At 40.5% G+C, this 20534-nt stretch overlaps 1 protein-coding gene and 34 non-coding genes across 35 annotated transcripts in view; 16 read left to right on the top strand and 19 right to left on the bottom strand.

The window, feature by feature from the left end:
* pard3aa (par-3 family cell polarity regulator alpha, a) overlaps nt 1-20534 on the top strand; it is a 349891-nt gene that overhangs the window by 35517 nt on the left and 293840 nt on the right.
* trnaw-cca (transfer RNA tryptophan (anticodon CCA)) lies at nt 735-806 on the bottom strand. The gene has a single exon. It is a non-coding gene; the product is annotated as a tRNA-Trp (tRNA).
* trnaw-cca (transfer RNA tryptophan (anticodon CCA)) lies at nt 1788-1859 on the bottom strand. Its single transcript has one exon. It is a non-coding gene; the product is annotated as a tRNA-Trp (tRNA).
* trnaw-cca (transfer RNA tryptophan (anticodon CCA)) lies at nt 2841-2912 on the bottom strand. The gene has a single exon. It is a non-coding gene; the product is annotated as a tRNA-Trp (tRNA).
* On the bottom strand, nt 3857-3928 carry trnaw-cca (transfer RNA tryptophan (anticodon CCA)). The gene has a single exon. It is a non-coding gene; the product is annotated as a tRNA-Trp (tRNA).
* Nucleotides 4910-4981, bottom strand: trnaw-cca (transfer RNA tryptophan (anticodon CCA)). The gene has a single exon. It is a non-coding gene; the product is annotated as a tRNA-Trp (tRNA).
* trnai-uau (transfer RNA isoleucine (anticodon UAU)) lies at nt 6233-6326 on the top strand. The gene is made up of 2 exons: nt 6233-6270; nt 6291-6326. It is a non-coding gene; the product is annotated as a tRNA-Ile (tRNA).
* Nucleotides 6923-6994, bottom strand: trnaw-cca (transfer RNA tryptophan (anticodon CCA)). The gene has a single exon. It is a non-coding gene; the product is annotated as a tRNA-Trp (tRNA).
* Nucleotides 7229-7322, top strand: trnai-uau (transfer RNA isoleucine (anticodon UAU)). The gene is made up of 2 exons: nt 7229-7266; nt 7287-7322. It is a non-coding gene; the product is annotated as a tRNA-Ile (tRNA).
* Nucleotides 7923-7994, bottom strand: trnaw-cca (transfer RNA tryptophan (anticodon CCA)). Its single transcript has one exon. It is a non-coding gene; the product is annotated as a tRNA-Trp (tRNA).
* trnai-uau (transfer RNA isoleucine (anticodon UAU)) lies at nt 8228-8321 on the top strand. The gene is made up of 2 exons: nt 8228-8265; nt 8286-8321. It is a non-coding gene; the product is annotated as a tRNA-Ile (tRNA).
* Nucleotides 8915-8986, bottom strand: trnaw-cca (transfer RNA tryptophan (anticodon CCA)). Its single transcript has one exon. It is a non-coding gene; the product is annotated as a tRNA-Trp (tRNA).
* Nucleotides 9220-9313, top strand: trnai-uau (transfer RNA isoleucine (anticodon UAU)). The gene is made up of 2 exons: nt 9220-9257; nt 9278-9313. It is a non-coding gene; the product is annotated as a tRNA-Ile (tRNA).
* On the bottom strand, nt 9910-9981 carry trnaw-cca (transfer RNA tryptophan (anticodon CCA)). The gene has a single exon. It is a non-coding gene; the product is annotated as a tRNA-Trp (tRNA).
* trnai-uau (transfer RNA isoleucine (anticodon UAU)) lies at nt 10214-10307 on the top strand. Its single transcript has 2 exons — nt 10214-10251; nt 10272-10307. It is a non-coding gene; the product is annotated as a tRNA-Ile (tRNA).
* trnaw-cca (transfer RNA tryptophan (anticodon CCA)) lies at nt 10901-10972 on the bottom strand. The gene has a single exon. It is a non-coding gene; the product is annotated as a tRNA-Trp (tRNA).
* On the top strand, nt 11206-11299 carry trnai-uau (transfer RNA isoleucine (anticodon UAU)). The gene is made up of 2 exons: nt 11206-11243; nt 11264-11299. It is a non-coding gene; the product is annotated as a tRNA-Ile (tRNA).
* On the bottom strand, nt 11889-11960 carry trnaw-cca (transfer RNA tryptophan (anticodon CCA)). Its single transcript has one exon. It is a non-coding gene; the product is annotated as a tRNA-Trp (tRNA).
* Nucleotides 12194-12287, top strand: trnai-uau (transfer RNA isoleucine (anticodon UAU)). The gene is made up of 2 exons: nt 12194-12231; nt 12252-12287. It is a non-coding gene; the product is annotated as a tRNA-Ile (tRNA).
* On the bottom strand, nt 12884-12955 carry trnaw-cca (transfer RNA tryptophan (anticodon CCA)). The gene has a single exon. It is a non-coding gene; the product is annotated as a tRNA-Trp (tRNA).
* Nucleotides 13188-13281, top strand: trnai-uau (transfer RNA isoleucine (anticodon UAU)). Its single transcript has 2 exons — nt 13188-13225; nt 13246-13281. It is a non-coding gene; the product is annotated as a tRNA-Ile (tRNA).
* On the bottom strand, nt 13875-13946 carry trnaw-cca (transfer RNA tryptophan (anticodon CCA)). Its single transcript has one exon. It is a non-coding gene; the product is annotated as a tRNA-Trp (tRNA).
* trnai-uau (transfer RNA isoleucine (anticodon UAU)) lies at nt 14180-14273 on the top strand. The gene is made up of 2 exons: nt 14180-14217; nt 14238-14273. It is a non-coding gene; the product is annotated as a tRNA-Ile (tRNA).
* trnaw-cca (transfer RNA tryptophan (anticodon CCA)) lies at nt 14863-14934 on the bottom strand. The gene has a single exon. It is a non-coding gene; the product is annotated as a tRNA-Trp (tRNA).
* On the top strand, nt 15168-15261 carry trnai-uau (transfer RNA isoleucine (anticodon UAU)). The gene is made up of 2 exons: nt 15168-15205; nt 15226-15261. It is a non-coding gene; the product is annotated as a tRNA-Ile (tRNA).
* trnaw-cca (transfer RNA tryptophan (anticodon CCA)) lies at nt 15858-15929 on the bottom strand. Its single transcript has one exon. It is a non-coding gene; the product is annotated as a tRNA-Trp (tRNA).
* Nucleotides 16162-16255, top strand: trnai-uau (transfer RNA isoleucine (anticodon UAU)). Its single transcript has 2 exons — nt 16162-16199; nt 16220-16255. It is a non-coding gene; the product is annotated as a tRNA-Ile (tRNA).
* trnaw-cca (transfer RNA tryptophan (anticodon CCA)) lies at nt 16849-16920 on the bottom strand. Its single transcript has one exon. It is a non-coding gene; the product is annotated as a tRNA-Trp (tRNA).
* Nucleotides 17154-17247, top strand: trnai-uau (transfer RNA isoleucine (anticodon UAU)). The gene is made up of 2 exons: nt 17154-17191; nt 17212-17247. It is a non-coding gene; the product is annotated as a tRNA-Ile (tRNA).
* Nucleotides 17844-17915, bottom strand: trnaw-cca (transfer RNA tryptophan (anticodon CCA)). Its single transcript has one exon. It is a non-coding gene; the product is annotated as a tRNA-Trp (tRNA).
* trnai-uau (transfer RNA isoleucine (anticodon UAU)) lies at nt 18149-18242 on the top strand. Its single transcript has 2 exons — nt 18149-18186; nt 18207-18242. It is a non-coding gene; the product is annotated as a tRNA-Ile (tRNA).
* On the bottom strand, nt 18834-18905 carry trnaw-cca (transfer RNA tryptophan (anticodon CCA)). Its single transcript has one exon. It is a non-coding gene; the product is annotated as a tRNA-Trp (tRNA).
* trnai-uau (transfer RNA isoleucine (anticodon UAU)) lies at nt 19139-19232 on the top strand. The gene is made up of 2 exons: nt 19139-19176; nt 19197-19232. It is a non-coding gene; the product is annotated as a tRNA-Ile (tRNA).
* Nucleotides 19826-19897, bottom strand: trnaw-cca (transfer RNA tryptophan (anticodon CCA)). Its single transcript has one exon. It is a non-coding gene; the product is annotated as a tRNA-Trp (tRNA).
* trnai-uau (transfer RNA isoleucine (anticodon UAU)) lies at nt 20131-20224 on the top strand. Its single transcript has 2 exons — nt 20131-20168; nt 20189-20224. It is a non-coding gene; the product is annotated as a tRNA-Ile (tRNA).

A 20534-nucleotide genomic window follows, 5' to 3' on the forward strand; every position in this document is an offset into this window, starting at 1 on the left:
GTGCATGTGCATTGTCTCATTTGAGCGCTAGTGGCGAAATCGGTCAGCACGCGGTACTTATCCAGCAGAGTAATGCCGAGGTTGTGAGTTCAAGCCTCACCTGGAGCAACTGTTAACATCATCATACTGTATCATTCCATTGAATAATGAGGCACAAATCTGTTCTTGCTGTGACATTGTAGTGCTCAGCAAAAAGGTGATAATGGTGACATTAGATCTCATGAATTTACTTCATGTGACCTATGAGCTCATTTATCTACGTAGTTTCTTTGACCAACAACCTCATGAATGTCGCTTCTCTATGTAGTCGCCCATCGCCCAAAATTGTGAAGGAAACTGCCGAATGATGATTCCAAGTCATTCAGTTAAGCTTTTAATAAATCACTGTGCCCTAAATTGAACTCCATTTCATTCATGTGGTGAGGTTAAGTTTGCTTGTAATAGTTAGTGTTTGTTACACTATCACTCAGCTGCACTATCATAGAGTATTATGCTATCCCCTTCAGACGCTCATCACAGACTATATGGTTGGTAATGAGTCTGTTTGTATGTTAACAGTCTCTGCAACTTTAACATAACACACCACAAATGGCATCCAATGTGTCCAAGTAATGAAGTTTTTTGTTTTTGAGATGTTTTCTTTCAATATTGCACACACTTTTCCTATACTTATGAACATTTCTATCAACAAATAATGACTAATGTTTCTCTTAACATTCGCTATTAAATAAGATTGACCCTGACGTGATTTGAACAGGCAACCTTCTGATCTGGAGTCAGACGCGCTACCGTTGCGCCACAAGGCCCTACAGTATGTCAATATTGTACCCCACATCACGGCATTGTTGAAATACTGGAGCGCTGGTGATTAAGTGTGTATGCGTGCGTAAAACCTAGGAAGCCATACACTGAATCCACCGTGTTTAGACCGTACTCATTCTAAATGTACATGTACATGCTAAAGTTACCTGTGCATGTTTCTAAGTCGTTATTTCTGGAATGCACGTGCACATTCACGTGCATGTGCATAGTCACAATTGAGCTCCAGTGGCGCAATCGGTCAGCGCGCGGTACTTATACAGCAGTATCCAGCAGAGTAATGCCGAGGTTATGAGTACAAGCCTCACCTGGAGCAACCTTTAACATCATCATACTGTATCATTCAATTGAATAATGAGGCACAAATCTGTTCTTGCTGTGACATTGTAGTCCTCAGCAAAAAGGTGATAATGGTGACATTATATCTCATGAATTTACTTCATGTGACCTATGAGCTCATTTGTCTAGTTTCTTTGACCAACGACCTCATGAAGGTAGTATCTTTGAGCAACAACCTCATGAATGTCGCTTCTCTATGTAGTCGCCCATCGCCCAAAATTGTGAAGGAAACTGTCGATTGATGATTCCAAGTCAATCAGTTAAGCTTTTAATCAATCAGTGTGCCCTAAATTGAACTCCATTTCATTCATGTGGTGAGGTTAAGTTTGCTTGTAATAGTTAGTGTTTGTTACACTATCACTAAGCCACAGTATCATAGAGTATTAAGCTATCGCCTTTAGACGCTCATCACAGACTATATGGTTAGTAATGAGTTTGTTTGTATGTTAACAGTCTCTGCAACTTTAACATAACACACCACAAATGGCATCCAAAGTGTCCAAGTAATGAAGATTTTTGTTTTTGAGACGTTTTCTTTCAATATTGCACACACTTTTCCTATACTTATGAACATTTCTATCAACAAATAATGACTAATGTTTCTCTTAACATTCGCTATTAAATAAGAATGACTCTGACGTGATTTGAACACGCAACCTTCTGATCTGGAGTCAGACGCGCTACCGTTGCGCCACAAGGCCCTACAGTATGTCAAAATTGTACCCCACATCACGGCATTGTTGAAATACTGGAGCGCTGGTGATTAAGTGTGTATGCGTGCGTAAAACCTAGGAAGCCATACACTGAATCCACCGTGTTTAGACCGTACTCATTCTAAATGTACATGTACATGCTAAAGTTACCTGTGCATGTTTCTAAGTCGTTATTTCTGGAATGCACGTGCACATTCACGTGCATGTGCATAGTCACAATTGAGCTCCAGTGGCGCAATCGGTCAGCGCGCGGTACTTATACAGCAGTATCCAGCAGAGTAATGCCGAGGTTATGAGTACAAGCCTCACCTGGAGCAACCTTTAACATCATCATACTGTATCATTCAATTGAATAATGAGGCACAAATCTGTTCTTGCTGTGACATTGTAGTCCTCAGCAAAAAGGTGATAATGGTGACATTATATCTCATGAATTTACTTCATGTGACCTATGAGCTCATTTGTCTAGTTTCTTTGACCAACGACCTCATGAAGGTAGTATCTTTGAGCAACAACCTCATGAATGTCGCTTCTCTATGTAGTCGCCCATCGCCCAAAATTGTGAAGGAAACTGTCGATTGATGATTCCAAGTCAATCAGTTAAGCTTTTAATCAATCAGTGTGCCCTAAATTGAACTCCATTTCATTCATGTGGTGAGGTTAAGTTTGCTTGTAATAGTTAGTGTTTGTTACACTATCACTAAGCCACAGTATCATAGAGTATTAAGCTATCGCCTTTAGACGCTCATCACAGACTATATGGTTAGTAATGAGTTTGTTTGTATGTTAACAGTCTCTGCAACTTTAACATAACACACCACAAATGGCATCCAAAGTGTCCAAGTAATGAAGATTTTTGTTTTTGAGATGTTTTCTTTCAATATTGCACACACTTTTCCTATACTTATGAACATTTCTATCAACAAATAATGACTAATGTTTCTCTTAACATTCGCTATTAAATAAGAATGACCCTGACGTGATTTGAACACGCAACCTTCTGATCTGGAGTCAGACGCGCTACCGTTGCGCCACAAGGCCCCTCAATATTTTAAAATTGTACCCCCCAACACATGGCATTGTTGAAATACTGGAGCGCTGGTGATTAAGTGTGTATGCGTGTGTAAAACCTGGGAAACCATACACTGAATCCACTGTGTTTAGACCGTACTCATTCTGAACATTTACGTGCTAAAGTTACCTGTGTATATTTGTAAGTCGTTATTTCTGGAATGCACGTGCACATTCACGTGCATGTGCATTGTCTCATTTGAGCTCTAGTGGCGAAATCGGTCAGCACGCGGTACTTACACAGCAGTATCCAGCAGAGTAATGCCGAGGTTGTGAGTTCAAGCCTCACCTGGAGCAACTGTTAACATCATCATACTGTATCATTCCATTGAATAATGAGGCACAAATCTGTTCTTGCTGTGACATTGTAGTGCTCAGCAAAAAGGTGACATTAGATCTCATGAATTTACTTCATGTGACCTATGAGCTCATTTATCTACGTAGTTTCTTTGACCAACAACCTCATGAATGTCGCTTCTCTATGTAGTCGCCCATCGCCCAAAATTGTGAAGGAAACTGCCGAATGATGATTCCAAGTCATTCAGTTAAGCTTTTAATAAATCACTGTGCCCTAAATTGAACTCCATTTCATTCATGTGGTGAGGTTAAGTTTGCTTGTAATAGTTAGTGTTTGTTACACTATCACTCAGCTGCACTATCATAGAGTATTATGCTATCCCCTTCAGACGCTTATCACAGACTATATGGTTGGTAATGAGTCTGTTTGTATGTTAACAGTCTCTGCAACTTTAACATAACACACCACAAATGGCATCCAATGTGTCCAAGTAATGAAGTTTTTTGTTTTTGAGATGTTTTCTTTCAATATTGCACACACTTTTCCTATACTTATGAACATTTCTATCAACAAATAATGACTAATGTTTCTCTTAACATTCGCTATTAAATAAGAATGACCCTGACGTGATTTGAACACGCAACCTTCTGATCTGGAGTCAGACGCGCTACCGTTGCGCCACAAGGCCCTACAGTATGTCAATATTGTACCCCACATCACGGCATTGTTGAAATACTGGAGCGCTGGTGATTAAGTGTGTATGCGTGCGTAAAACCTAGGAAGCCATACACTGAATCCACCGTGTTTAGACCGTACTCATTCTAAATGTACATGTACATGCTAAAGTTACCTGTGCATGTTTCTAAGTCGTTATTTCTGGAATGCACGTGCACATTCACGTGCATGTGCATAGTCACAATTGAGCTCCAGTGGCGCAATCGGTCAGCGCGCGGTTCTTATACAGCAGTATCCAGCAGAGTAATGCCGAGGTTATGAGTACAAGCCTCACCTGGAGCAACCTTTAACATCATCATACTGTATCATTCAATTGAATAATGAGGCACAAATCTGTTCTTGCTGTGACATTGTAGTCCTCAGCAAAAAGGTGATAATGGTGACATTATATCTCATGAATTTACTTCATGTGACCTATGAGCTCATTTGTCTAGTTTCTTTGACCAACGACCTCATGAAGGTAGTATCTTTGAGCAACAACCTCATGAATGTCGCTTCTCTATGTAGTCGCCCATCGCCCAAAATTGTGAAGGAAACTGTCGATTGATGATTCCAAGTCAATCAGTTAAGCTTTTAATCAATCAGTGTGCCCTAAATTGAACTCCATTTCATTCATGTGGTGAGGTTAAGTTTGCTTGTAATAGTTAGTGTTTGTTACACTATCACTAAGCCACAGTATCATAGAGTATTAAGCTATCGCCTTTAGACGCTCATCACAGACTATATGGTTAGTAATGAGTTTGTTTGTATGTTAACAGTCTCTGCAACTTTAACATAACACACCACAAATGGCATCCAAAGTGTCCAAGTAATGAAGATTTTTGTTTTTGAGATGTTTTCTTTCAATATTGCACACACTTTTCCTATACTTATGAACATTTCTATCAACAAATAATGACTAATGTTTCTCTTAACATTCGCTATTAAATAAGAATGACCCTGACGTGATTTGAACACGCAACCTTCTGATCTGGAGTCAGACGCGCTACCGTTGCGCCACAAGGCCCCTCAATATTTTAAAATTGTACCCCCCAACACATGGCATTGTTGAAATACTGGAGCGCTGGTGATTAAGTGTGTATGCGTGTGTAAAACCTGGGAAGCCATACACTGAATCCACTGTGTTTAGACCGTACTCATTCTGAACATTTACGTGCTAAAGTTACCTGTGTATATTTGTAAGTCGTTATTTCTGGAATGCACGTGCACATTCACGTGCATGTGCATTGTCTCATTTGAGCTCTAGTGGCGAAATCGGTCAGCACGCGGTACTTATACAGCAGTATCCAGCAGAGTAATACCGAGGTTGTGAGTTCAAGCCTCACCTGGAGCAACTGTTAACATCATCATACTGTATCATTCCATTGAATAATGAGGCACAAATCTGTTCTTGCTGTGACATTGTAGTGCTCAGCAAAAAGGTGATAATGGTGACATTAGATCTCATGAATTTACTTCATGTGACCTATGAGCTCATTTATCTACGTAGTTTCTTTGACCAACAACCTCATGAATGTCGCTTCTCTATGTAGTCGCCCATCGCCCAAAATTGTGAAGGAAACTGCCGAATGATGATTCCAAGTCATTCAGTTAAGCTTTTAATAAATCACTGTGCCCTATATTGAACTCCATTTCATTCATGTGGTGAGGTTAAGTTTGCTTGTAATAGTTAGTGTTTGTTACACTATCACTCAGCCACACTATCATAGAGTATTATGCTATCCCCTTCAGACGCTCATCACAGACTATATGGTTGGTAATGAGTCTGTTTGCATATTAACAGTCTCTGCAACTTTAACATAACGCACCACAAATGGCATCCAAAGTGTCCAAGTAATGAAGATTTTTGTTTTTGAGATGCTTTCTTTCAATAATGCACACACTTTTCCTATACTTATGAACATTTCTATCAACAAATAATGTTTCTCTTAACATTCGTTATTAATTAAGTATGACCCTGACGTGATTTGAACACGCAACCTTCTGATCTAGAGTCAGACGCGCTACCGTTGCCCCACAAGGCCCCTCAATAGCTTAAAATTGTACCCCCCATCACATGGCATTGTTGAAATGCTAGAGTGCTGGTGATTAAGTGTGTATGCGTGTGAAAAACCTATGAAGCCATACACTGAATCCACCGTGTTTAGACCGTACTCATTCTGAACATTTACGTGCTAAAGTTACCTGTGCATGTTTCTAAGGCGTTATTTCTGGAATGCACGTGCACATTCACGTGCATGTGCATTGTCACATTTGAGCTCCAGTGGCGCCATCGGTCAGCGCGCGGTACTTATACAGCAGTATCCAGCAGAGTAATGCCGAGGTTGTGAGTTCAAGCCTCACCTGGAGCAACCTTTAACATCATCATACTGTATCATTCAATTGATTAATGAGGCACAAATCTGTTCTTACCGTGACATTGTAGTCCTCAGCAAAAAGGTGATAATGGTGACATTAGATCTCACTTACTTCATGTGACCCATGAGCTCATTTATCTAGTTTCTTTGACCAACAACCTCATGAATGTTGCTTCTCTATGTAGTCGCCCATCGCCCAAAATTGTGAAGGAAACTGCCGATTGATGATTCCAAGTGAATCAGTTAAGCTTTTAATAAATCAGTGTGCCCTAAATTGAACCCCATTTCATTCCATTTCAGTAAGTGTTTGTTACACTATCACTCAGCCACACTATCATAGAGTATTATGCTATCCCCTTCAGACGCTCATCACAGACTATATGGTTGGTAATGAGTCTGTTTGCATGTTAACAGTCTCTGCAACTTTAACATAACACACCACAAATGGCATCCAAAGTGTCCAAGTAATGAACATTTTTGTTTTTGAGATGCTTTCTTTCAATAATGCACCCACTTTTCCTATACTTATGAACATTTCTATCAACAAATAATGACTAATGTTTCTCTTAACATTCATTATTAAATAAGAATGACCCTGACGTGATTTGAACACGCAACCTTCTGATCTGGAGTCAGACGCGCTACCGTTGCGCCACAAGGCCCCTTAATAGGTTAAAAATTGTACCCCCCATCACATGGCATTGTTGAAATACTAGAGCGCTGGTGATTAAGTGTGTATGCGTGTGAAAAACCTATGAAGCCATACACTGAATCCACCGTGTTTAGACCGTACTCATTCTGAACATTTACGTGCTAAAGTTACCTGTGCATGTTTCTAAGGCGTTATTTCTGGAATGCACGTGCACATTCACGTGCATGTGCATTGTCACATTTGAGCTCCAGTGGCGCAATCGGTCAGCGCGCGGTATTTATACAGCACTATCCAGCAGAGTAATGCCGAGGTTGTGAGTTCAAGCCTCACCTGGAGCAACCTTTAACATCATCATTCTGTATCATTCAATCTATTAATGAGGCACAAATCTGTTCTTACCGTGACATTGTAGTCCTCAGCAAAATGGTGATAATGGTGACATTAGATCTCATGAGTTTACTTCATGTGACCTATGAGCTCATTTATCTAGTTTCTTTGAGCAACAACCTCATGAATGTCGCTTCTCTATGTAGTCGCCCATCGCCCAAAATTGTGAAGGAAACTGCCGATTGATGATTCCAAGTGAATCAGTTAAGCTTTTAATAAATCAGTGTGCCCTAAATTGAACCCCATTTCATTCCATTTCAGTTAGTGTTTGTTACACTATCACTCAGCCACACTATCACAGAGTATTATGCTATCCCCTTCAGACGCTCATCACAGACTATATGGTTGGTAATGAGTCTGTTTGTATGTTAACAGTCTCTGCAACTTTAACATAACACACCACAAATGGCATCCAAAGTGTCCAAGTAATGAAGATTTTTGTTTTTGAGATGCTTTCTTTCAATATTGCACTCACTTCTCCTATACTTATGAACATTTCTATCAACAAATAATGACTAATGTTTCTCTTAACATTCATTATTAAATAAGAATGACCCTGACGTGATTTGAACACGCAACCTTCTGATCTGGAGTCAGACGCGCTACCGTTGCGCCACAAGGCCCCTCAATAGCTTAAAATTGTACCCCCCATCACATGGCATTGTTGAAATACTAGAGCGCTGGTGATTAAGTGTGTATGCGTGTGTAAAACCTATGAAGCCATACACTGAATCCACCGTGTTTAGACCGTACTCATTCTGAACATTTACGTGCTAAAGTTACCTGTGCATGTTTCTAAGTCGTTATTTCTGGAATGCACGTGCACATTCACGTGCATGTGCATTGTCACAATTGAGCTCCAGTGGCGCAATCGGTCAGCGCGCGGTACTTATACAACAGTATCCAGCAGAGTAATGCCGAGGTTGTGAGTTCAAGCCTCACCTGGAGCAACCTTTAACGTCATCATACTGGATCATTCAATTGATTAATGAGGCACAAATCTGTTCTTACCGTGACATTGTAGTCCTCAGCAAAATGGTGATAATGGTGACATTAGATCTCATGAATTTACTTCATGTGACCTATGAGCTCATTTATCTAGTTTCTTTGAGCAACGACCTCATGAATGTCGCTTCTCTATGTAGTTGCCCATCGCCCAAAATTGTGAAGGAAACTGCCGATTGATGATTCCAAGTGAATCAGTTAAGCTTTTAATAAATCTGTGTGCCCTAAATTGAACCCCATTTCATTCCATTTCAGTTAGTGTTTGTTACACTATCACTCAGCCACACTATCATAGAGTATTATGCTATCCCCTTCAGACGCTCATCACAGACTATATGGTTGGTAATGAGTCTGTTTGCATATTAACAGTCTCTGCAACTTTAACATAACGCACCACAAATGGCATCCAAAGTGTCCAAGTAATGAAGATTTTTGTTTTTGAGATGCTTTCTTTCAATAATGCACACACTTTTCCTATACTTATGAACATTTCTATCAACAAATAATGTTTCTCTTATCATTCGTTATTAATTAAGAATGACCCTGACGTGATTTGAACACCCAACCTTCTGATCTGGAGTCAGACGCGCTACCGTTGCGCCACAACGCCCCTCAATAGCTTAAAATTGTACCCCCCATCACATGGCATTGTTGAAATGCTAGAGCGCTGGTGATTAAGTGTGTATGCGTGTGAAAAACCTATGAAGCCATACACTGAATCCACCTTGTTTAGACCGTACTCATTCTGAACATTTACGTGCTAAAGTTACCTGTGCATGTTTCTAAGGCGTTATTTCTGGAATGCACGTGCACATTCACGTGCATGTGCATTGTCACATTTGAGCTCCAGTGGCGCAATCGGTCAGCGCGCGGTACTTATACAGCAGTATCCAGCAGAGTAATGCCGAGGTTGTGAGTTCAAGCCTCACCTGGAGCAACCTTTAACATCATCATACTGTATCATTCAATTGATTAATGAGGCACAAATCTGTTCTTACCGTGACATTGTAGTCCTCAGCAAAAAGGTGATAATGGTGACATTAGATCTCACTTACTTCATGTGACCTATGAGCTCATTTATCTAGTTTCTTTGAGCAACAACTTCACGAATGTCGCTTCTCTATGTAGTTGCCCATCGCCCAAAATTGTGAAGGAAACTCCCGATTGATGATTCCAAGTCAATCAGTTATGCTTTTAATAAATCAGTGTGCCCTTTATTGAACCCCATTTCATTCCATTTCAGTTAGTGTTTGTTACACTATCACTCAGCCACACTATCATAGAGTATTATGCTATCCCCTTCAGACGCTCATCACAGACTATATGGTTGGTAATGAGTCTGTTCGTATGTTAACAGTCTCTGCAACTTTAACATAACACACCACAAATGGCATCCAAAGTGTCCAAGTAATGAAGATTTTTGTTTTTGAGATGCTTTCTTTCAATAATGCACACACTTTTCCTATACTTATGAACATTTCTATCAACAAATAATGACTAATGTTTCTCTTAACATTCATTATTAATTAAGAATGACCCTGACGTGATTTGAACACGCAACCTTCTGATCTGGAGTCAGACGCGCTACCGTTGCGCCACAAGGCCCCTCAATAGCTAAAATTGTACCCCCCATCACATGGCATTGTTGAAATGCTAGAGCGCTGGTGATTAAGTGTGTATGCGTGTGAAAAACCTATGAAACCATACACTGAATCCACCGTGTTTAGACCGTACTCATTCTGAACATTTACGTGCTAAAGTTACCTGTGCATGTTTCTAAGGCGTTATTTCTGGAATGCACGTGCACATTCACGTGCATGTGCATTGTCACATTTGAGCTCCAGTGGCGCAATTGGTCAGCGCGCGGTACTTATACAGCAGTATCCAGCAGAGTAATGCCGAGGTTGTGAGTTCAAGCCTCACCTGGAGCAACCTTTAACATCAACATTCTGTATCATTCAATTGATTAATGAGGCACAAATCTGTTCTTACCGTGACATTGTAGTCCTCAGCAAAATGGTGATAATGGTGACATTAGATCTCATGAATTTACTTCATGTGACCTATGAGCTCATTTATCTAGTTTCTTTGAGCAACGACCTCATGAATGTCGCTTCTCTATGTAGTCGCCCATCGCCCAAAATTGTGAAGGAAACTGCCGATTGATGATTCCAAGTGAATCAGTTAACCTTTTAATAAATCTGTGTGGCCTAAATTGAACCCCATTTCATTCCATTTCAGTTAGTGTTTGTTACACTATCACTCAGCCACACTATCATAGAGTATTATGCTATCCCCTTCAGACGCTCATCACAGACTATATGGTTGGTAATGAGTCTGTTTGCATATTAACAGTCTCTGCAACTTTAACATAACGCACCACAAATGGCATCCAAAGTGTCCAAGTAATGAAGATTTTTGTTTTTGAGATGCTTTCTTTCAATAATGCACACACTTTTCCTATACTTATGAACATTTCTATCAACAAATAATATTTCTCTTAACATTCGTTATTAATTAAGAATGACCCTGACGTGATTTGAACACGCAACCTTCTGATCTGGAGTCAGACGCGCTACCGTTGCGCCACAAGGCCCCTCAATAGCTTAAAATTGTACCCCCCATCACATGGCATTGTTGAAATGCTAGAGCGCTGGTGATTAATTGTGTATGCGTGTGAAAAACCTATGAAGCCATACACTGAATCCACCGTGTTTAGACCGTACTCATTCTGAACATTTACGTGCTAAAGTTACCTGTGCATGTTTCTAAGGCGTTATTTCTGGAATGCACGTGCACATTCACGTGCATGTGCATTGTCACATTTGAGCTCCAGTGGCGCAATCGGTCAGCGCGCGGTACTTATACAGCAGTATCCAGCAGAGTAATGCCGAGGTTGTGAGTTCAAGCCTCACCTGGAGCAACCTTTAACATCATCATACTGTATCATTCAATTGATTAATGAGGCACAAATCTGTTCTTACCGTGACATTGTAGTCCTCAGCAAAAAGGTGATAATGGTGACATTAGATCTCACTTACTTCATGTGACCTATGAGCTCATTTATCTAGTTTCTTTGAGCAACAACCTCACGAATGTCGCTTCTCTATGTAGATGCCCATCGCCCAAAATTGTGAAGGAAACTCCCGATTGATGATTCCAAGTCAATCAGTTATGCTTTTAATAAATCAGTGTGCCCTTTATTGAACCCCATTTCATTCCATTTCAGTTAGTGTTTGTTACACTATCACTCAGCCACACTATCATAGAGTATTATGCTATCCCCTTCAGACGCTCATCACAGACTATATGGTTGGTAATGAGTCTGTTCGTATGTTAACAGTCTCTGCAACTTTAACATAACGCACCACAAATGGCATCCAAAGTGTCCAAGTAATGAAGATTTTTGTTTTTGAGATGCTTTCTTTCAATAATGCACACACTTTTCCTATACTTATGAACATTTCTATCAACAAATAATGTTTCTCTTAACATTCATTATTAATTAAGAATGACCCTGACGTGATTTGAACACGCAACCTTCTGATCTGGAGTCAGACGCGCTACCGTTGCGCCACAAGGCCCCTCAATAGCTTAAAATTGTACCCCCCATCACATGGCATTGTTGAAATGCTAGAGCGCTGCTGATTAAGTGTGTATGCGTGTGAAAAACCTATGAAGCCATACACTGAATCCACCGTGTTTAGACCGCACTCATTCTGAACATTTACGTGCTAAAGTTACCTGTGCATGTTTCTAAGGCGTTATTTCTGGAATGCACGTGCACATTCACGTGCATGTGCATTGTCACATTTGAGCTCCAGTGGCGCAATCGGTCAGCGCGCGGTACTTATACAGCAGTATCCAGCAGAGTAATGCCGAGGTTGTGAGTTCAAGCCTCACCTGGAGCAACCTTTAACATCATCATACTGTATCATTCAAGTGATTAATGAGGCACAAATCTGTTCTTACCGTGACATTGTAGTCCTCAGCAAAAAGGTGATAATGGTGACATTAGATCTCACTTACTTCATGTGACCTATGAGCTCATTTATCTAGTTTCTTTGAGCAACAACCTCACGAATGTCGCTTCTCTATGTAGTTGCCCATCGCCCAAAATTGTGAAGGAAACTCCCGATTGATGATTCCAAGTCAATCAGTTATGCTTTTAATAAATCAGTGTGCCCTTTATTGAACCCCATTTCATTCCATTTCAGTTAGTGTTTGTTACACTATCACTCAGCCACACTATCATAGAGTATTATGCTATCCCCTTCAGACGCTCATCACAGACTATATGGTTGGTAATGAGTCTGTTCGTATGTTAACAGTCTCTGCAACTTTAACATAACACACCACAAATGGCATCCAAAGTGTCCAAGTAATGAAGATTTTTGTTTTTGAGATGCTTTCTTTCAATAATGCACACACTTTTCCTATACTTATGAACATTTCTATCAACAAATAATGACTAATGTTTCTCTTAACATTCATTATTAATTAAGAATGACCCTGACGTGATTTGAACACGCAACCTTCTGATCTGGAGTCAGACGCGCTACCGTTGCGCCACAAGGCCCCTCAATAGCTAAAATTGTACCCCCCATCACATGGCATTGTTGAAATGCTAGAGCGCTGGTGATTAAGTGTGTATGCGTGTGAAAAACCTATGAAACCATACACTGAATCCACCGTGTTTAGACCGTACTCATTCTGAACATTTACGTGCTAAAGTTACCTGTGCATGTTTCTAAGGCGTTATTTCTGGAATGCACGTGCACATTCACGTGCATGTGCATTGTCACATTTGAGCTCCAGTGGCGCAATTGGTCAGCGCGCGGTACTTATACAGCAGTATCCAGCAGAGTAATGCCGAGGTTGTGAGTTCAAGCCTCACCTGGAGCAACCTTTAACATCAACATTCTGTATCATTCAATTGATTAATGAGGCACAAATCTGTTCTTACCGTGACATTGTAGTCCTCAGCAAAATGGTGATAATGGTGACATTAGATCTCATGAATTTACTTCATGTGACCTATGAGCTCATTTATCTAGTTTCTTTGAGCAACGACCTCATGAATGTCGCTTCTCTATGTAGTCGCCCATCGCCCAAAATTGTGAAGGAAACTGCCGATTGATGATTCCAAGTGAATCAGTTAACCTTTTAATAAATCTGTGTGGCCTAAATTGAACCCCATTTCATTCCATTTCAGTTAGTGTTTGTTACACTATCACTCAGCCACACTATCATAGAGTATTATGCTATCCCCTTCAGACGCTCATCACAGACTATATGGTTGGTAATGAGTCTGTTTGCATATTAACAGTCTCTGCAACTTTAACATAACGCACCACAAAAGGCATCCAAAGTGTCCAAGTAATGAAGATTTTTGTTTTTGAGATGCTTTCTTTCAATAATGCACACACTTTTCCTATACTTATGAACATTTCTATCAACAAATAATGTTTCTCTTAACATTCGTTATTAATTAAGAATGACCCTGACGTGATTTGAACACGCAACCTTCTGATCTGGAGTCAGACGCGCTACCGTTGCGCCACAAGGCCCCTCAATAGCTTAAAATTGTACCCCCCATCACATGGCATTGTTGAAATGCTAGAGCGCTGGTGATTAATTGTGTATGCGTGTGAAAAACCTATGAAGCCATACACTGAATCCACCGTGTTTAGACCGTACTCATTCTGAACATTTACGTGCTAAAGTTACCTGTGCATGTTTCTAAGGCGTTATTTCTGGAATGCACGTGCACATTCACGTGCATGTGCATTGTCACATTTGAGCTCCAGTGGCGCAATCGGTCAGCGCGCGGTACTTATACAGCAGTATCCAGCAGAGTAATGCCGAGGTTGTGAGTTCAAGCCTCACCTGGAGCAACCTTTAACATCATCATACTGTATCATTCAATTGATTAATGAGGCACAAATCTGTTCTTACCGTGACATTGTAGTCCTCAGCAAAAAGGTGATAATGGTGACATTAGATCTCACTTACTTCATGTGACCTATGAGCTCATTTATCTAGTTTCTTTGAGCAACAACCTCACGAATGTCGCTTCTCTATGTAGATGCCCATCGCCCAAAATTGTGAAGGAAACTCCCGATTGATGATTCCAAGTCAATCAGTTATGCTTTTAATAAATCAGTGTGCCCTTTATTGAACCCCATTTCATTCCATTTCAGTTAGTGTTTGTTACACTATCACTCAGCCACACTATCATAGAGTATTATGCTATCCCCTTCAGACGCTCATCACAGACTATATGGTTGGTAATGAGTCTGTTCGTATGTTAACAGTCTCTGCAACTTTAACATAACGCACCACAAATGGCATCCAAAGTGTCCAAGTAATGAAGATTTTTGTTTTTGAGATGCTTTCTTTCAATAATGCACACACTTTTCCTATACTTATGAACATTTCTATCAACAAATAATGTTTCTCTTAACATTCATTATTAATTAAGAATGACCCTGACGTGATTTGAACACGCAACCTTCTGATCTGGAGTCAGACGCGCTACCGTTGCGCCACAAGGCCCCTCAATAGCTTAAAATTGTACCCCCCATCACATGGCATTGTTGAAATGCTAGAGCGCTGCTGATTAAGTGTGTATGCGTGTGAAAAACCTATGAAGCCATACACTGAATCCACCGTGTTTAGACCGCACTCATTCTGAACATTTACGTGCTAAAGTTACCTGTGCATGTTTCTAAGGCGTTATTTCTGGAATGCACGTGCACATTCACGTGCATGTGCATTGTCACATTTGAGCTCCAGTGGCGCAATCGGTCAGCGCGCGGTACTTATACAGCAGTATCCAGCAGAGTAATGCCGAGGTTGTGAGTTCAAGCCTCACCTGGAGCAACCTTTAACATCATCATACTGTATCATTCAAGTGATTAATGAGGCACAAATCTGTTCTTACCGTGACATTGTAGTCCTCAGCAAAAAGGTGATAATGGTGACATTAGATCTCACTTACTTCATGTGACCTATGAGCTCATTTATCTAGTTTCTTTGAGCAACAACCTCACGAATGTCGCTTCTCTATGTAGTTGCCCATCGCCCAAAATTGTGAAGAAAACTCCCGATTGATGATTCCAAGTCAATCAGTTATGCTTTTAATAAATCAGTGTGCCCTTTATTGAACCCCATTTCATTCCATTTCAGTTAGTGTTTGTTACACTATCACTCAGCCACACTATCATAGAGTATTATGCTATCCCCTTCAGACGCTCATCACAGACTATATGGTTGGTAATGAGTCTGTTCGTATGTTAACAGTCTCTGCAACTTTAACATAACACACCACAAATGTCATCCAAAGTGTCCAAGTAATGAAGATTTTTGTTTTTGAGATGCTTTCTTTCAATAATGCACACACTTTTCCTATACTTATGAACATTTCTATCAACAAATAATGACTAATGTTTCTCTTAACATTCATTATTAATTAAGAATGACCCTGACGTGATTTGAACACGCAACCTTCTGATCTGGAGTCAGACGCGCTACCGTTGCGCCACAAGGCCCCTCAATAGCTAAAATTGTACCCCCCATCACATGGCATTGTTGAAATACTAGAGCGCTGGTGATTAAGTGTGTATGCGTGTGAAAAACCTATGAAACCATACACTGAATCCACCGTGTTTAGACCGTACTCATTCTGAACATTTACGTGCTAAAGTTACCTGTGCATGTTTCTGAGGCGTTATTTCTGGAATGCACGTGCACATTCACGTGCATGTGCATTGTCACATTTGAGCTCCAGTGGCGCAATCGGTCAGCGCGCGGTACTTATACAGCAGTATCCAGCAGAGTAATGCCGAGGTTGTGAGTTCAAGCCTCACCTGGAGCAACCTTTAACATCAACATTCTGTATCATTCAATTGATTAATGAGGCACAAATCTGTTCTTACCGTGACATTGTAGTCCTCAGCAAAAAGGTGATAATGGTGACATTAGATCTCATGAATTTACTTCATGTGACCTATGAGCTCATTTATCTAGTTTCTTTGAGCAACAACCTCACGAATGTCGCTTCTCTATGTAGTTGCCCATCGCCCAAAATTGTGAAGGAAACTCCCGATTGATGATTCCAAGTCAATCAGTTATGCTTTTAATAAATCAGTGTGCCCTTTATTGAACCCCATTTCATTCCATTTCAGTTAGTGTTTGTTACACTATCACTCAGCCACACTATCATAGAGTATTATGCTATCCCCTTCAGACGCTCATCACAGACTATATGGTTGGTAATGAGTCTGTTCGTATGTTAACAGTCTCTGCAACTTTAACATAACGCACCACAAATGGCATCCAAAGTGTCCAAGTAATGAAGATTTTTGTTTTTGAGATGCTTTCTTTCAATAATGCACACACTTTTCCTATACTTATGAACATTTCTATCAACAAATAATGTTTCTCTTAACATTCGTTATTAATTAAGAATGACCCTGACGTGATTTGAACAAGCAACCTTCTGATCTGGAGTCAGACGCGCTACCGTTGCGCCACAAGGCCCCTCAATAGCTTAAAATTGTACCCCCCATCACATGGCATTGTTGAAATGCTAGAGCGCTGGTGATTAAGTGTGTATGCGTGTGAAAAACCTATGAAGCCATACACTGAATCCACCGTGTTTAGACCGTACTCATTCTGAACATTTACGTGCTAAAGTTACCTGTGCATGTTTCTAAGGCGTTATTTCTGGAATGCACGTGCACATTCACGTGCATGTGCATTGTCACATTTGAGCTCCAGTGGCGCAATCGGTCAGCGCGCGGTACTTATACAGCAGTATCCAGCAGAGTAATGCCGAGGTTGTGAGTTCAAGCCTCACCTGGAGCAACCTTTAACATCATCATACTGTATCATTCAATTGATTAATGAGGCACAAATCTGTTCTTACCGTGACATTGTAGTCCTCAGCAAAAAGGTGATAATGGTGACATTAGATCTCACTTACTTCATGTGACCTATGAGCTCATTTATCTAGTTTCTTTGACCAACAACCTCATGAATGTTGCTTCTCTATGTAGTCGCCCATCGCCCAAAATTGTGAAGGAAACTGCCGATTGATGATTCCAAGTGAATCAGTTAAGCTTTTAATAAATCAGTGTGCCCTAAATTGAACCCCATTTCATTCCATTTCAGTAAGTGTTTGTTACACTATCACTCAGCCACGTTATCATAGAGTATTATGCTATCCCCTTCAGACGCTCATCACAGACTATATGGTTGGTAATGAGTCTGTTTGCATGTTAACAGTCTCTGCAACTTTAACATAACACACCACAAATGGCATCCAAAGTGTCCAAGTAATGAAGATTTTTGTTTTTGAGATGCTTTCTTTCAATAATGCACACACTTTTCCTATACTTATGAACATTTCTATCAACAAATAATGACTAATGTTTCTCTTAACATTCGTTATTAAATAAGAATGACCCTGACGTGATTTGAACACGCAACCTTCTGATCTGGAGTCAGACGCGCTGCCGTTGCGCCACAAGGCCCCTCAATAGGTTAAAATTGTACCCCCCATCACATGGCATTGTTGAAATACTAGAGCGCTGGTGATTAAGTGTGTATGCGTGTGAAAAACCTATGAAACCATACACTGAATCCACCGTGTTTAGACCGTACTCATTCTGAACATTTACGTGCTAAAGTTACCTGTGCATGTTTCTAAGGCGTTATTTCTGGAATGCACGTGCATATTCACGTGCATGTGCATTTTCACATTTGAGCTCCAGTGGCGCAATCGGTCAGCGCGCGGTACTTATACAGCAGTATCCAGCAGAGTTATGCCGAGGTTGTGAGTTCAAGCCTCACCTGGAGCAACCTTTAACATCATCATTCTGTATCATTCAATTGATTAATGAGGCACAAATCTGTTCTTACCGTGACATTGTTGTCCTCAGCAAAATGGTGATAATGGTGACATTAGATCTCAATTACTTCATGTGACCTATGAGCTCATTTATCTAGTTTCTTTGAGCAACAACCTCACGAATGTCGCTTCTCTATGTAGTTGCCCATCGCCCAAAATTGTGAAGGAAACTCCCGATTGATGATTCCAAGTCAATCAGTTATGCTTTTAATAAATCGGTGTGCCCTTTATTGAACCCCATTTCATTCCAGTTAGTGTTTGTTACACTATCACTCAGCCACACTATCATAGAGTATTATGCTATCCCCTTCAGACGCTCATCACAGACTATATGGTTGGTAATGAGTCTGTTCGTATGTTAACAGTCTCTGCAACTTTAACATAACACACCACAAACGGCATCAAAAGTGTCCAAGTAATGAAGATTTTTGTTTTTGAGATGCTTTCTTTCAATAATGCACACACTTTTCCTATACTTATGAACATTTCTATCAACAAATAATGACTAATGTTTCTCTTAACATTCATTCTTAATTAAGAATGACCCTAACGTGATTTGAACACGCAACCTTCTGATCTGGAGTCAGACGCGCTACCGTTGCGCCACAAGGCCCCTCAATAGCTTAAAATTGTACCCCCCATCACATGGCATTGTTGAAATGCTAGAGCGCTGGTGATTAAGTGTGTATGCGTGTGAAAAACCTATGAAACCATACACTGAATCCACCGTGTTTAGACCGTACTCATTCTGAACATTTACGTGCTAAAGTTACCTGTGCATGTTTCTAAGGCGTTATTTCTGGAATGCACGTGCACATTCACGTGCATGTGCATTGTCACATTTGAGCTCCAGTGGCGCAATCGGTCAGCGCGCGGTACTTATACAGCAGTATCCAGCAGAGTAATGCCGAGGTTGTGAGTTCAAGCCTCACCTGGAGCAACCTTTAACATCATCATTCTGTATCATTCAATTGATTAATGAGGCAGAAATCTGTTCTTACCGTGACATTGTAGTCCTCAGCAAAATGGTGATAATGGTGACATTAGATCTCATGAATTTACTTCATGTGACCTATGAGCTCATTTATCTAGTTTCTTTGACCAACAACCTCATGAATGTCGCTTCTCTATGTAGTTGCCCATCGCCCAAAATTGTGAAGGAAACTGCCGATTGATGATTCCAAGTGAATCAGTTAAGCTTTTAATAAATCTGTGTGCCCTAAATTGAACCCCATTTCATTCCATTTCAGTTAGTGTTTGTTACACTATCACTCAGCCACACTATCATAGAGTATTATGCTATCCCCTTCAGACGCTCATCACAGACTATATGGTTGGTAATGAGTCTGTTTGCATATTAACAGTCTCTGCAACTTTAACATAACGCACCACAAATGGCATCCAAAGTGTCCAAGTAATGAAGATTTTTGTTTTTGAGATGCTTTCTTTCAATAATGCACACACTTTTCCTATACTTATGAACATTTCTATCAACAAATAATGTTTCTCTTAACATTCGTTATTAATTAAGAATGACCCTGACGTGATTTGAACACGCAACCTTCTGATCTGGAGTCAGACGCGCTACCGTTGCGCCACAAGGCCCCTCAATAGCTTAAAATTGTACCCCCCATCACATGGCATTGTTGAAATGCTAGAGCGCTGGTGATTAAGTGTGTATGCGTGTGAAAAACCTATGAAGCCATACACTGAATCCACCGTGTTTAGACCGTACTCATTCTGAACATTTACGTGCTAAAGTTACCTGTGCATGTTTCTAAGGCGTTATTTCTGGAATGCACGTGCACATTCACGTGCATGTGCATTGTCACATTTGAGCTCCAGTGGCGCAATCGGTCAGCGCGCGGTACTTATACAGCAGTATCCAGCAGAGTAATGCCGAGGTTGTGAGTTCAAGCCTCACCTGGAGCAACCTTTAACATCATCATACTGTATCATTCAATTGATTAATGAGGCACAAATCTGTTCTTACCGTGACATTGTAGTCCTCAGCAAAAAGGTGATAATGGTGACATTAGATCTCACTTACTTCATGTGACCTATGAGCTCATTTATCTAGTTTCTTTGACCAACAACCTCATGAATGTTGCTTCTCTATGTAGTCGCCCATCGCCCAAAATTGTGAAGGAAACTGCCGATTGATGATTCCAAGTGAATCAGTTAAGCTTTTAATAAATCAGTGTGCCCTAAATTGAACCCCATTTCATTCCATTTCAGTAAG

Source organism: Gadus morhua, chromosome 23 (genome assembly GCF_902167405.1).
Source record: "Gadus morhua chromosome 23, gadMor3.0, whole genome shotgun sequence".
NCBI lineage: Eukaryota > Metazoa > Chordata > Actinopteri > Gadiformes > Gadidae > Gadus > Gadus morhua.